The following is a 12,954-nucleotide window of genomic DNA, read 5'->3' as shown; positions in this document are numbered from 1 at the left end:
TTAAGTAATCACAGAAAAATAAAACTCAATGTATTAATTCACCCTGAAGGAAATAAACGGAGTAATCTAATTCAAATTAGTCTATGGCTGTCCAGAGAGATTACCTTCTGGAATTACAGTAATTATATTTGTAAAGTAAAATCACTTATGCCTGGGGTGGGGAGGCCCAAGAGATGGTCTTCTTTTTTTTTTCTTTTTTTTTTTTTTTTAATGTGTAAAAGCTTCATAGTGGCATTCGTACTGAGAAAATTATTTTGTGTACAAAAGCACACAGTCTGTGTAACGGTCTTTTTCAGTGGTGGTAAACAGTTATGTGTAACTGGTAAGACTGTGGAACACCAGCCATCAAGTATGAACGCACATATAGTTCCACTTTTCCATATAATGCCTATATATTCTTAGCTAAGTAGAACAGTGTTTTGGAACTTCTTGCAAAAGCATTTATTGCCTAATTTGTAGCTAGGCTAGTTCTTAAAACTCCAAAGAAAATATTTCTGAATTTTCTGAAAGTTTCTCTGTAGTTTTTTGCCAATAGCTTACAAATGGGATTACTTTCAAAAAATAAATCAGTATATTCTTGTGAGCCCTAACTTATTTAACAGTCCACATAAAGTGTTTTAATTGAATCTCCAGTTAATAAGCAAGACCTAAAGCATCATTCTGACAGACAGTCTCACCGCAATATCAAACTGTCTTAAAACAGTTTTGGTGGCTTTATGGAGAAATAAGGTATGTAGTCAAATAAGACCTAACCTTACATCTTGTCTTCAAAAATAATTTTACCAGGAGCCAGAAGCTCAAGTTTCAAACAGTTAAATAGAAACAAAGTGACTCAATACCAGAAGCTTGGAATCAGGTGTGAAGCATTCAATTCTCTCGGAAATTTCAAATTACTTATGACAACACATGTTGAGACCTTCCATTTTATTAGGAGTTCAGCTGCTGAACAGTCTACCTTTCTCTTCCATTTCCTATTCATCAGCACCAATGAAGCATTTCCTTCTGAAGAACCCTGTTCAACAGTTTTACTGTTGCTGCTTACAGCCTTCCTGCACTGTAATAGCATGGAATCTGACCTAAGACTGAGAACTGTATAGAACTATGCATTTCATTCTGCTGCTGTGTAGTTGGTCTGTGCTGTTTCCAGAGCTATTTGCCAAGATTTGGCAGTTTAATGTGCACCCTTCAGTTCATAGCTAATAAATTCTGTTCAGCAGTAAACCTGCATGCTTCCAGGTGACAGCACAAAAAATCCCAGCAAATAGCCTGCAGTGGCTTCTCCAAGCAGTAGGCTACTGGATGGGAGACTGTCCAAGATTTCTACATGTATCAATTTTTGGCTATAGTGGATTTTTTTTTAATATATTTATCTACTTGTTAAGTAGCACCGGCTTATTTATCACAGTACTCAGCTAAGCAAGCGGGCTCCCATTCAAAAATAGCTGGCTCCTGTCACTCAACCAGAGCAGTAACTGCGGCTCCCCGAGCGCTTCTCCGACGTAGATGTCTTAGTGATACCACGAGAGGGAGCGTTCGAGCTACGTTTCGATCGAGAAACAGGAGGGGCTCTGCTGCACGCTTTCGTACTTGACACTCAGAACTTCGAAATGATAAAAAAACAGCTTTCTACACCTTTTAACAGCACCCAAGGCGTCTTAACCTTCTCGCCAATGCATACATCCGTTTACTCTCCCATCCCAATATCAAGAATTCTAACAATGTTTTGATCCCTAGGACCTACATCTTGCCAGCCAGAAGTGGGGACGGGACAACACATGCACGGATGGATGGATTTTTTTCCTACCTAATTATGTGTCAAGAGACAATTAACTGCCAGCTCTTCAGTGCTCTCCTACCCCTTTCCTAGCGTTTCTTTTAGTGTTCTTATTACCTGTCCTCAGAACTGCCCAAACAGCAATGGTAACATGAAATCACATGATCCCTGTGGGCAGCAGGGCAAGAATGAGGATGCTCAACCACCAGTCAAGCAACTCAAACACAGTCATTACATGACCAGCAAATGTTACAGAAGTGTTAACATCCAGTAACACTGATATACCAGCTTATCTTGCTTCCCAAAGAACAGTGACTCAAAGGTAGTTTGTCCATTTCATCACTCTTGAGCCAAGATACCTATGAGATTATCACAGAGCTAATGAGGGACAACTCCTCTCACACAGGTTCATGCCTAGGTTAAATTTTATCTCTGCAGCAAGTGGGCCACCCCAGAAAAAGCTATGAAAGAATGAAACAAAAATCAAAGAGCTAGCCCAAATATTATTAGCGTTTTGCTTCACTTGAACAGTACTTTAAATATCACACACAGCAATGTACAAAAGGAGTTAGTCGTCCGATAGAAAATCACATATGATAAATGCAAATGACACCAGGCAACATGCTTCTGGAAGTTGCTCAAATATTACATACATTAAATCTGTATAAAAGAGCTTCAGTGATAAGAATTGACCAAATCAAGCACTGCTCATCCCATTCTGCTACTGCTTACCAAACCTAGTGTAAGCAGCAAAACTGTACTACTTCTGGGAAGGATGACTGAGTATCTGTATGTTTTGCATCCACATGACTGCCTTACAGTCATATACTCTATGAACATTAAGTTTTACTTAACAATTTCTCCCTACCCACATGTTCTTTACCTATGAATGCACAAACTGAACTTTCAATTTTTAATTACACTCCTGTACTTCTACTGACCCCAAAAATGCAAGTGAAGCTGTAAGTAGAATGACTATTGTAAATTTAGTATCATTCAAGCAATTTCTGTCCAGCAACACTGTGTTTTGCTACAGCACAATTGTTCACAATATAGAAAGCCAGAATTGCTTGGAAAGGCAGAATAAACTTTTCACTAATTTTATTCACTAGACTGCAGTTTGCCTTCCCAGTTTCAGAACTTCTGCTGTATAAGCAGTTTCATTTTGCCAAAAAGACTTCTGTAAACTCAAGCAGTGGGTCAGGAAAGGCATGGGGTGGAATTTTAATAAGAAGATATGTAAAGGCTGACTTATCAAGTGGCCCCCAAAACTTCTCACATGACAGTTGGATGCATGTCTCCAAACACAGCATTGGTAACTAATGAATGAAGGAATCAAGTAATTTTTTTAAATGTATCAAGGAAACGTAGTAACACAAGTCAGAATGGCTCATATATTTTCCTTTCATTCCCCTACAGATTTACTTGAGTGCTCCCCTACATTGTTATTAGTCTTAAGAAAAAGCTTTACTCTACCTTTTTACTGTCAGCCTATTTACCTTATCTATTTACCCTTACCTACTTTCCTCCGTCCTGTATTTAGATATTTAAAATTTTATCACTTTAACTTTTCATTAATGCACATTTGACCAGTGGGTGGAGATAAGGCTTTAAACAAAAAACTAAAACCAAACTATTTGAATAGCCACTGTTACTACAGAAATACTATTTGAATGCAACCATTACCTCAGCAAAGAGGCTTAAATGAGCTATCCTAAAATAAAAATATAAAACCATTTTTCTTACCTCCTAATTTTCATTTACTTGAATAGTGTCTTGACAAAACATTTGGAATCAAAAAGTAAAGGCTTAAGCTTATTTAAACTCAACAGTTGTGTCTCCACCTACTGGAAAACTGTATTTAACTGAAACAGTAATCTGATCCTTTGAGATTTGGGTAAGCAAGAGCTGCAAGAGCCATGTTTCTGTGCAAGATGCAAAGAATTTGACTTCCCCTTCCCTCAAACTCCATTAAGAAAATTTTTGCAGAAACCACTGATGTTCCCCATAATCAGCATGGATTTCACAAGGTTTATACTCTCAAACAGAGTAGAACAGAAAATTGGGCAATACTCTTAACATATCCAAGTAATTTCTTAAGTAACAGTTGTTGTCAGTAAATCTGAAATGTCATCTAATTTCAATGCTGCTAGTTTTCCTCCATGCTTTCAGGAGATATGGATATCAACATCAGAATAAATTGTTTAAATAACTGAAGTGTAAACCCCACAGAATGATTGCGTATTAAGAATACCTCATATTAGCAACACTTTTTTTTAAGCCAGAAACCTTGAAAATAATTAAACTTGAGGTTAGAGTAGAGAACCTTTCATTTACAATTTTTTTTTTAATTATTTAATACAGGTTATGAAATTGCTTAGCACCATTATAATTTTACAGACCAATTACACAAAGTAGGATTGTAGATGTTTTGATACGGAAAACCAGTTCTCCTAACCTCTCTTTTTCTCTTTTGTCTTCATTAATCTAGTAAGAATGGCATCAGCCATAACTAAGTAATTCAGGCTTGCTTTATTCTGAAAAAAAGCAATTTTTAAGCCACAGGATAGCTCATTGACATCACAATGCTTTGTATGTCCTGCTGCAAAAGACAACGTGTAGTATGACCTGAGATCCAACTGCAGATGGTTATTATGACCAAGTAATCAGACAGAATATCTTAGATCAGTTTTAAGCTCTGAAACGAGATCATCTACTAGATAATCTATCCTGTGAATAAAAAAATTGCTTTGGCACCTTCTTATGAATGAAGCCAAACCAGTATCTGTGACGAGCACATCTGTATTATTTCAGCCTGCCTCTCACATATCAGCCTGAACTAAACTCACTTTTCTCTAAGACCCTTTATGAGCTTCTTCTACTGTGGAGGACAGAAAAAGCACTATCCTTCTCACACGTGTTCTTACCCCTGCCATCACATTCTACTTCATATTTCCACACAAATAACTCCAATAGTGTCTGCACCACTCCAGTTGCAGTATGTTCCTAAAAAGTCAAGCTTTTTACCAAATGCAAGGCCAAACCGATTCCAGTTTGCCTCAGCACTGAATACACAGAAGAGTTACTGTGCACGTTCTACTGGTACACGAACTTACTTGGCTTGTTAAGAAGAGTTTCTTCCTACACCTCAACTCCTCTATTGGCTCTATTTTTTTCAAAAGAACAAATATGAACATCTCATTCAAGGCCAGCCCCCCCCCAAAAGACAGCGAGAAACAAAAAACAGCAAAAAAATCAAGCTCAGGTGTATGCAGTGTTGAGAACCCAATCTGTCCATCCTACAGTACTCCTTCTGCAGCAAATATTCTTTCCTCGTCTAGTAGTGTGGTCACTCAGTCAATTCCCTCAAACCAGGATGAGTCAATTTTCATCCATTTTTACCTTAACCACAGAACACAACAGGACATTTTATTTAAACTTGTGTGAGTTTTTTACGTTTCCAAATCTTAGGATAGTATCATTCATTCTACATCTGGATGGAGACTGCAACACCTAAAGTACTACCACAGCCATTATCGCAATCCCAAATGCATACCTGTTTCTTAAGTAAAAAGAGATTCTTCCCCCTTTACTACAGCATATGAAAAGATTTGCTCACCTGCAGATCCTGCATGGAGGATCAAAGGGCACTCACCAGAGCCCGGGACAGTCACATCACATCAGAACTTTAAATCACTTCTGACTATAGCAGAAAGTATGGTTTCAAAGCAGGATGCTAAAGTTTTATAGAACTGCATTCAAAATATAAGTAATTTCTACAAATAAATGCATGTAGAAAACCAGAATGATTCAGGGACTGAGTCACTGTACGAAGAGACTTGTGCTAAAGAATTTTCTGCTTGTCATTATGGTACTATAAAGTTTTCCCAGATAACTGACCTTTGTTTCTGCATGTACAAATACCCATCCCAAGGACCTAATATCAGGCTGGAGCTTGATTCTGACTGAAGCAGCAGAGTGTTTGGGGGCAATACCCAGAGCACATCCTTAGCAGCTCAGAATAAAGCCTGCCAAATTATTTGGTAATTATTTGGTTTTCCTGCTTTTACAGATTAAACTAAAAATGCCAAAAGTAGTAAACTACATTGCCTAGATTTATGTTCCTTCCTAACTTCCTGAGGTTTGCAGGCACAGCAATTCAGAAAAAAAAAAGATCAGATTAAAATTTTATGCCTCAAATGAAAAACATCCTAAGTCAGGGGTCTTCCAGACACTCATCCTCTCTATTAGCCTTCATTAAGACTCCTTCAGATTAGCCAGACGCGTTTTCATTACTTCCTTTCTTATTTAAAAAAAAACACTAAACATATGTGATTAAGCCATGATTTAAGTTAATAGCTTCCATTATTTGTTTAAAGAGAAGAAAAAAAAAAGCAATGAGAGGTAGTTCAAGAAAGGTCCAATTGCACATATGTTGCAACAGCTTTTCAATCATTTTAGAGACTTTTAGTATGCACAGTTAGCCTACTAATATAGCAGCAGAACAGACACCACTCCACATAGCTGGTACAGTATATTTGTCAATAATTTCCATATTAAGTAGTTCTTGACAGCAGTGATCCATAGCATCCAAAACACATGCAGGCACCCAGAATTCAAAGCAGCTGAATATACATACTTTTTGTGAGATGATGAAGGCTCCATAAAAAAACACCACAACAAAAAAAAAAAAACAAAACCCAAACTACGAAGAGAGTACTGAAGATGAGGAAATAAAAAAACCTAACAATGGTACCAGCATTATGACACCATGCCTCAGAACTGCAGATTTTTCACAGCAATATGGAACTCAGGTAATCTGCATACTGCAATACTTCAAGAACAAAATATGGAGAGCAAGATCTTCAATTCCAAACATTTCAAGGGAGGGAAAAGGAAATGAAAGATTGCTCTGAAGAGTCCTTTAAAAAATCACATCAAAACGAGCTCAAACAAGACTCCCATTATCAGTGTTTTATTTAAATGAGAATTTTCTCTATGGCATTTTCGAGAAGAATTTTGTGACAGATGTTGCATGGTCCAATCACATGTTGAAGTGTTAAAAGCCAACCACCTCAGCAGAAATAAAAGGAAACATCATGATGCTAGTGTCAACCAGTTTAACAGACACTATGTGTTCAGAAGCAGCATGCTAAGATTTCAAAGCCTCCTCTAGTCCGACATCTATTTATAGCTGCCCAGCCTCTCCACAATTTCTCACAGCCTCTCCTCTCAAAGCCAAGTCAGGGAAGTTTAATAGATATAATCCTGGGCCTTGTGCCGCAAGATGGTTAGAGGATCTGCAACTCTCCTCGTGCAATCCCATGTGCAGTAAGACCAGGAGAAATGGCAAAAAGCATGGTTTAACATACACAGGACCATAATACATGGGATAAACCCTATTTCTCCGCTTTAGGAACAAACTCATTTTTCCTCTACCAGTATGCTGGTGGTAATGAACCACATCAGCATCACCGACTAAGCAAATGACACCTGCCTCCTCCCTTCTCACCACAGAGGAACAGCCTAAGACAACTGCCTTGAAAACCAAGACAGAAGCTATCCAAGTCAGCTTTGACCCCTCAACAGCAGCAATGTCATCCATGCACCTTCCCACTTACATTATAATGCTACAACTGTACATTAAACCTTTTCAAAGAAACTAGGAGGCTGCTGGCTTCTTTTCAGTGCAATTTTTGGTTAACGTGTGGTATCTACCACCCAGCCATGCATATGCACGTCTTTCTATAAGCACTGATCCAGACAGGCTCTATTTCACGAGCATCTCCAGCAGCAGCTCCAACATTGCAGAAAGGGTGCAGGTATTTCCGTGCATAGGGAGCACCATGCCACAGGCTGAACTCTGCCAACAAGCTTTGTACATCCTTGGTGCCTCTTTTACCACATACACCCGCTTGCCTGTAGTACTAGGACAGAGACCACGGAGATGACAGGACTACTGGAAACTCCTGCCCACGGGATTTCAACCACATTTTCTCCCCTTTCCCCAGTCAGTGGGAGTCGGAAGGGGAGGGATGACTTCCTCGGGAGGAAAATAAGCAAGGAGAGGCCGGGGCAGAGATCAAGAGAGGAGGAATTACCCCAAAGGGAGAGCAGATAATCCCTGAGAGGCGAGGCTGCAGAGGGGCATAACAGGAGATGGAGGGACAGGAACAGCGAACTGGGGGGGGGGATAATCCATGAGAGAAGGGGGGGAGATAATCCCCTTGGAAGAGGGGGGGGGGGAGGCGGAGAATCCCGGAGAGGGAGGGGCGGGAAACCTGATAATCTCCAGGAGAGAAAATACCGGGAAGGGGGTGGGGGAAGGAGGGTGGGCGGGTAGATAATCCGGAGCGGCAGATGAGGAGCTAGTCTCACGGGGACGCATCCGGAGGCGGGAGGAGGAGGGTTAATCCTCACTCTGGGGGCAAAAAAACCCTCTTCCCCGACTCCGGCGCTGCCATGTTCGCTCCCCTGCAGGCCCGCCCGGCACCGGTACCTGCATGCAGCCGGGCAGGAGGGCGGCTCTTCCCCCTCACGCCACACGCACGCGGGGAGCCTCAGCTCCTGCCCCGGGGCAAGGGACCGCTGCGGGACCCCGCCTCCCACCTCCATTTCCCCCCCCGGCTGGAGGAGAAGAAGAAGAGGGAGAGAGAAGCGGGCGGATGAACCCTCCCCCCCGGCACACGCGACCAACTCACCGGCTGGCACCGGCTCCCGCTGCCCGCCCGCCCGTCCGCCCGTGCCCTCCTCAGCGGCCGCCGCTCAGCCCCATCTGCGAGCCGCCGGTTGGCGGAAGGGAGAAGCGCGAGCCAGAAGCGCCCCCGGCTCCGCTCCCGCCGGTCTGCGCCCGCCTCGGCGCGCGCCGCCGGCGTGGCTGTAGCACGCGCTCCTGCTCCTCCTCCCTCTCCTCCTCCTCCTCCTCCTACCGGCGCGCGCGCCCGCGCGGGAGGGGGAATGCGCGCGAGCACCGCCTCCCGCCGCAAACGGCGGGGCGCCTGAGGGGGCGCGCGCGGCCCCCGCACGTCCAGTCCGGTCCCTCCCGCGGCGTGTGTGTGTGTGTGTGTGTGTGCGGAGCGGGGCTGTGAGGGAGCGCGGGAGGGAGCACCTACGTGTGTGGATGTGAGTGCGTGTGAGGGAGCGCCGAAGGTGCTGGCGTGCCCGGCAGCGAGCCGCGATGTGGGAGCAGGGCGCCCGGTCGTTTGCGTGGAACGAGTGTATGCGAGGGCAGCCACGCTGGGGATGGATGGATGGAGAGCGCTGTGGTGTGAGAGGGAGAGCGTGTGGTAGCGGGAGAGTGTCCCCAGGCTGCGGGCCGCACGCGATCCCTGACTGGGTTGAGTGTCCGGGCGGGTGTGGGCGCTCCTCAGTCGGAGCCGTTTCACTTGGCGCTGCGTGATCAGGCACCAAAGCGTGAGGAACGCTGGCAAAGGATAAGTCAAATATTTCAAAGGGGAAGAGGGATGGAAAATTTCCCTTGGTACTAATAACACACAAGACCACTCAGGTGGAAACAACATCAAAAAAACTGATATTCCTGCGCTTCTGGTTGCTGTTTAAACATTCCATTTGTTTTGAGCAGTGACAATAAACTAGCTTTCTGTGTTTGCTTCTGGTTCATTTTGTGGAGACGCTCACCTTTGGATACTCTTGGACTTAACTGAAATTTAAGTTGCAAACAGCAAGTCAGCCATGCCTGCACAATTCTCGCTAAAGCTGGATTAAAATCTGCCCTGGAAAACGGAATGTTCATATCCAAAGCAATACTTCATTCCTCAGCTTGTTTTCATTGACTTTTTCCTTCTCTTACAGACTTCTCAAATGTTTAAATCCAAGTGTACACTTCAGTAGTAATCCATTTAATTATGCTGTTTTAAGAATACATGATAGCCTGCTGTGACATGTGGTATCCCCTAATAATAATCTGCCTCCAATTCTCCCTCGTTGTTTTTGGGAGCCACTGGGGAGGGAGAGAACGCCAAAATTATGTGGGGGTGGAGTCTGAACAGAAAAATCCACTAGGTATTGATTTTTATTCTAACAGGTTCAGATTGTGCTTTCTACCAAGTAACAAATAAGCTGATTTTCATGCGACCCAAGATACCAAAAAGAAGCGGCGCATATATGATGGGCATAATTAAAGAAATGGTGGAACAGCAGCCAGCAGGTGAGAAATCCTTCCTCAGATTGACCAATAGAGATGCATTGAGTAATAAGATCTTGCTCCCCTCATCTTAGGAAACCAGCATGCAAAATTCCTTTAGGAATTATTTTTACTCACTCTTGAAATTACAGTGGCTACCCTGTGCTGAAAGCTTCATGAGCACTTGGAGTTATGCACCCCTGCGTCCAAATAGCTTACAGCCCTCCTGGGATTTCTCAGTAAAAAAGTCCAAATTGAGCCTAATTTGCTTCACAAGAAGTTACCTTTTCCTTATTAAACTGAAAATAAACTGCATGCATCATAAGGGGTTCAAAGCTAAGTAATGACTTACCACCCTTTCAGTGTTCAAACCCCTGCAGCTACAATGGAAAAACTGACAGGCACAGAAAATCCTCATTCCCTGAAAAATCCCTCCAGATCTTTCTCTCTCCTTTGCCCCCTGTTTATTTTTTGTGATGTCCTAATGGAAAACCTTTTGAACCAGAGCCACAAAACACATAACTGTCAGCTTGTCCTGTATTTCACAACTCAACAGCTTGTTGACTTCTTCCCTAACAGTCCTGTGTTTGAGGAGGCTGAACATTATTCTATTAAGGATAAAGTGCTGCAGCAATTTATGCTGGCATCTTTCATGCTGTCCTGACTTTACCTTCGTGGTCAATGAAAGAAAATTGCTCCATGGCAAAACTTAGAGGTTCCTTATTATAGTTCACCTCAAAGCTTGAATCCAAACCTGTGAAACACAAGAACCTGTTTGCAGCTGTAACAGAAATACCTAAACACAAAATACTTCAACTGCTCCACAGCCTTTTGAGCGTCTTCCATTCTGGCCTCTGCAGCTGCTATTTGGCTATTAAAGCCCTTTAGGGAATGTATCCCAAATGTTCACAAACCATTTTTGCCCACTACTTAATCCATTTGACCCATTAGGGTCAAGGAAGAAACAGAGATGTATCGTTTTAGAAAAGAATTTAGAAATTGATGTTTACCCTCTGGCAGGAATTATCATACCCTTTTGGCTTTTTACTACTTGCATTCACATTTATCCAAGGATGGTCATTAGGACCTTGATGGCGCAGTTCAATCTGATAGCTTTGCATCATTCCTGCAGTGCAAACCACTGTAAATCACTCTTATCCATTTAATGGCAATTACTGCACTTCAGCCAAGCCTCACCCTGTTCCCAGTTTAAGTCAGAGAAGCCCTGGCCAGGGCTAACTTACGCCCCAGCAGTTTCTGGCTGGTGACCATGGTCAGCCAGGCGTGAATTAGAACAGTGCCAAAGCCAAGTTGCTTTATGCCAGGGATTATCAAAAGCCGCAGGATACAGGGAGCATAGAGACTGTATGGTAGGTCAGCCACAGCCCTCATACTTTTGGGCTGATGATTAGCATTCAGTTGAACTGGAGTTTATGACTCCACAGAGCTTTGAACTCTGCCTTTGATGATACAGCTCTCACTTAAGCAAAGGGTTTCTTTTGCTGTGCTCGTCTCTGTAAAACTTCAGAGGCTAGGGTTGCTAATATTGAGATAAGTTCTCTGCTGGTGCTACAAGTAACATGGTAGAGGTCTTTCTCCAGGGTCTTTTGGTTTTGCTACAGCTCTTACCCTGATGTAGAGGGGTTAGAGGAGCAGACCCCAGTATACAAAACATGGGAAGGAGTATGATGTGGTTTTCAGCCCCGTTACAGTTCTGAGCATGCAAATGGAAAACAAAACCTGTAATAATCACCAGCATTGTTGCATTCACTTATTTCTGGAGAAATTATCTACTGGCTGGTGTCAGCTATGCCAAATTTTTGTTTTATGCTCTACAGAATTCTGGGTCTGAATTCTGAATTTTCTGTCACTGTTCTGATGACTATTTGAATGATAAAATGAACAGATGTCCCCATAGAAAAGTTTCTATTTAATTGTTGTGGGGAACTGAGATTGAGCACTTAAAGTGAAAGACTTTAAAACTACATTTTTTTAAATGAAGTTTTAAGCTGATTACTGGCATGCTCTGCAAGACCAGCATTCTGTGTTCTTAAGTTTATTGATGTCTAACTTGGATAATCAGTTGTTATGATCAGTCTTCAGGCAGCCGGAACTCTGCACTACTACTCTATTTGATAACCCCTAAAATATGCTGCCTTCATCACCTCATAAATTACATTCAATAGATTATCAGCTTCTTTACTGTGCTTATCACCATTTGGGAATCTTGTGATGGTAACTTGTTTATGTATCCACTAGCATACCATCCAAGATCATCATCTTCAAAACAGTGAGGGTTTCTGTGGAGTTATTTGTGACAAAGAAATGAGATAGGGCTTTGGGTTGGGGTTTCTTTGGTATAAAGTATGCTTTCATATTTGTACACAAAATGTCATTTAAGATTTTCAAAAAGATCTAGCAAAGATAGCAAAATCTGTAAGAAATTTCATGATTTTCCAAATTATCCCAGAAGAGTTCATTAAAAGATCACATGGATGATAACAAATATCGAAGGTCAATTAAAAACAGTTTTTTGGGGCAGGACATCTGTGCATGATCAAAACCACAGTAATTGGGAGAATGTTGATTTACAAGTAGAGGCAATATGAAAGAGTGAAAGGATACAGTACCTACAGAGTTAAAAGGTTCTGTATGTCTAATTCCTATGCTATTTTCATCACTGAGGTCTGTTTGCATGTGGAATTCAACTCCACAGGAGGAGATAATCAAGACAAATAGTATGGCTTTATTTTTAAAAGGGGTGGATAATTTCATGGCAGCTTACAACATTGGTAACTGGGCAAGCTAAGATAATAAGGCTAATCAAATCTCATGCTTCACAGCACTAGTTCCCTGCGGGGTCAGGAAAAATCCACCGTATACAACACTATACAATTAGCAAGGTTATTATTATTGGGGAGCAGTAGTACAGCCTTCTAAAGCAATGAGCTTTTACCATTATCAGAGAACAGAAACCGTACTTGACCAGATAGACGAAAGAGTATTATTTTCTTATGCCGCTTCTGATCCTCTTCTC

General features: G+C 42.1%; 1 protein-coding gene across 2 annotated transcripts in view; it reads right to left on the bottom strand.

Annotated features, from left to right (window-relative positions):
* The window catches only part of PALS2 (protein associated with LIN7 2, MAGUK p55 family member), a 64,495-nt gene extending 55,937 nt beyond the window's left edge, over positions 1–8,558 (bottom strand). For both annotated transcript variants that reach the window (XM_062622550.1, XM_062622549.1), the window contains exon 1: positions 8,476–8,558. The gene's annotated coding sequence lies outside the window, so the exon portion shown is untranslated. The remainder of the gene's footprint in view (positions 1–8,475) is intronic.
* Between the last annotated feature and the right edge of the window lie 4,396 nt (positions 8,559–12,954).

Source organism: Pezoporus occidentalis, unplaced genomic scaffold (assembly GCF_034315485.1).
Source record: "Pezoporus occidentalis ecotype Australia unplaced genomic scaffold, CSIRO_AGI_Poc_V1 ctg243, whole genome shotgun sequence".
Taxonomy (NCBI): domain Eukaryota; kingdom Metazoa; phylum Chordata; class Aves; order Psittaciformes; family Psittacidae; genus Pezoporus; species Pezoporus occidentalis.
This window is presented reverse-complemented; position numbering and strand designations above follow the sequence as displayed.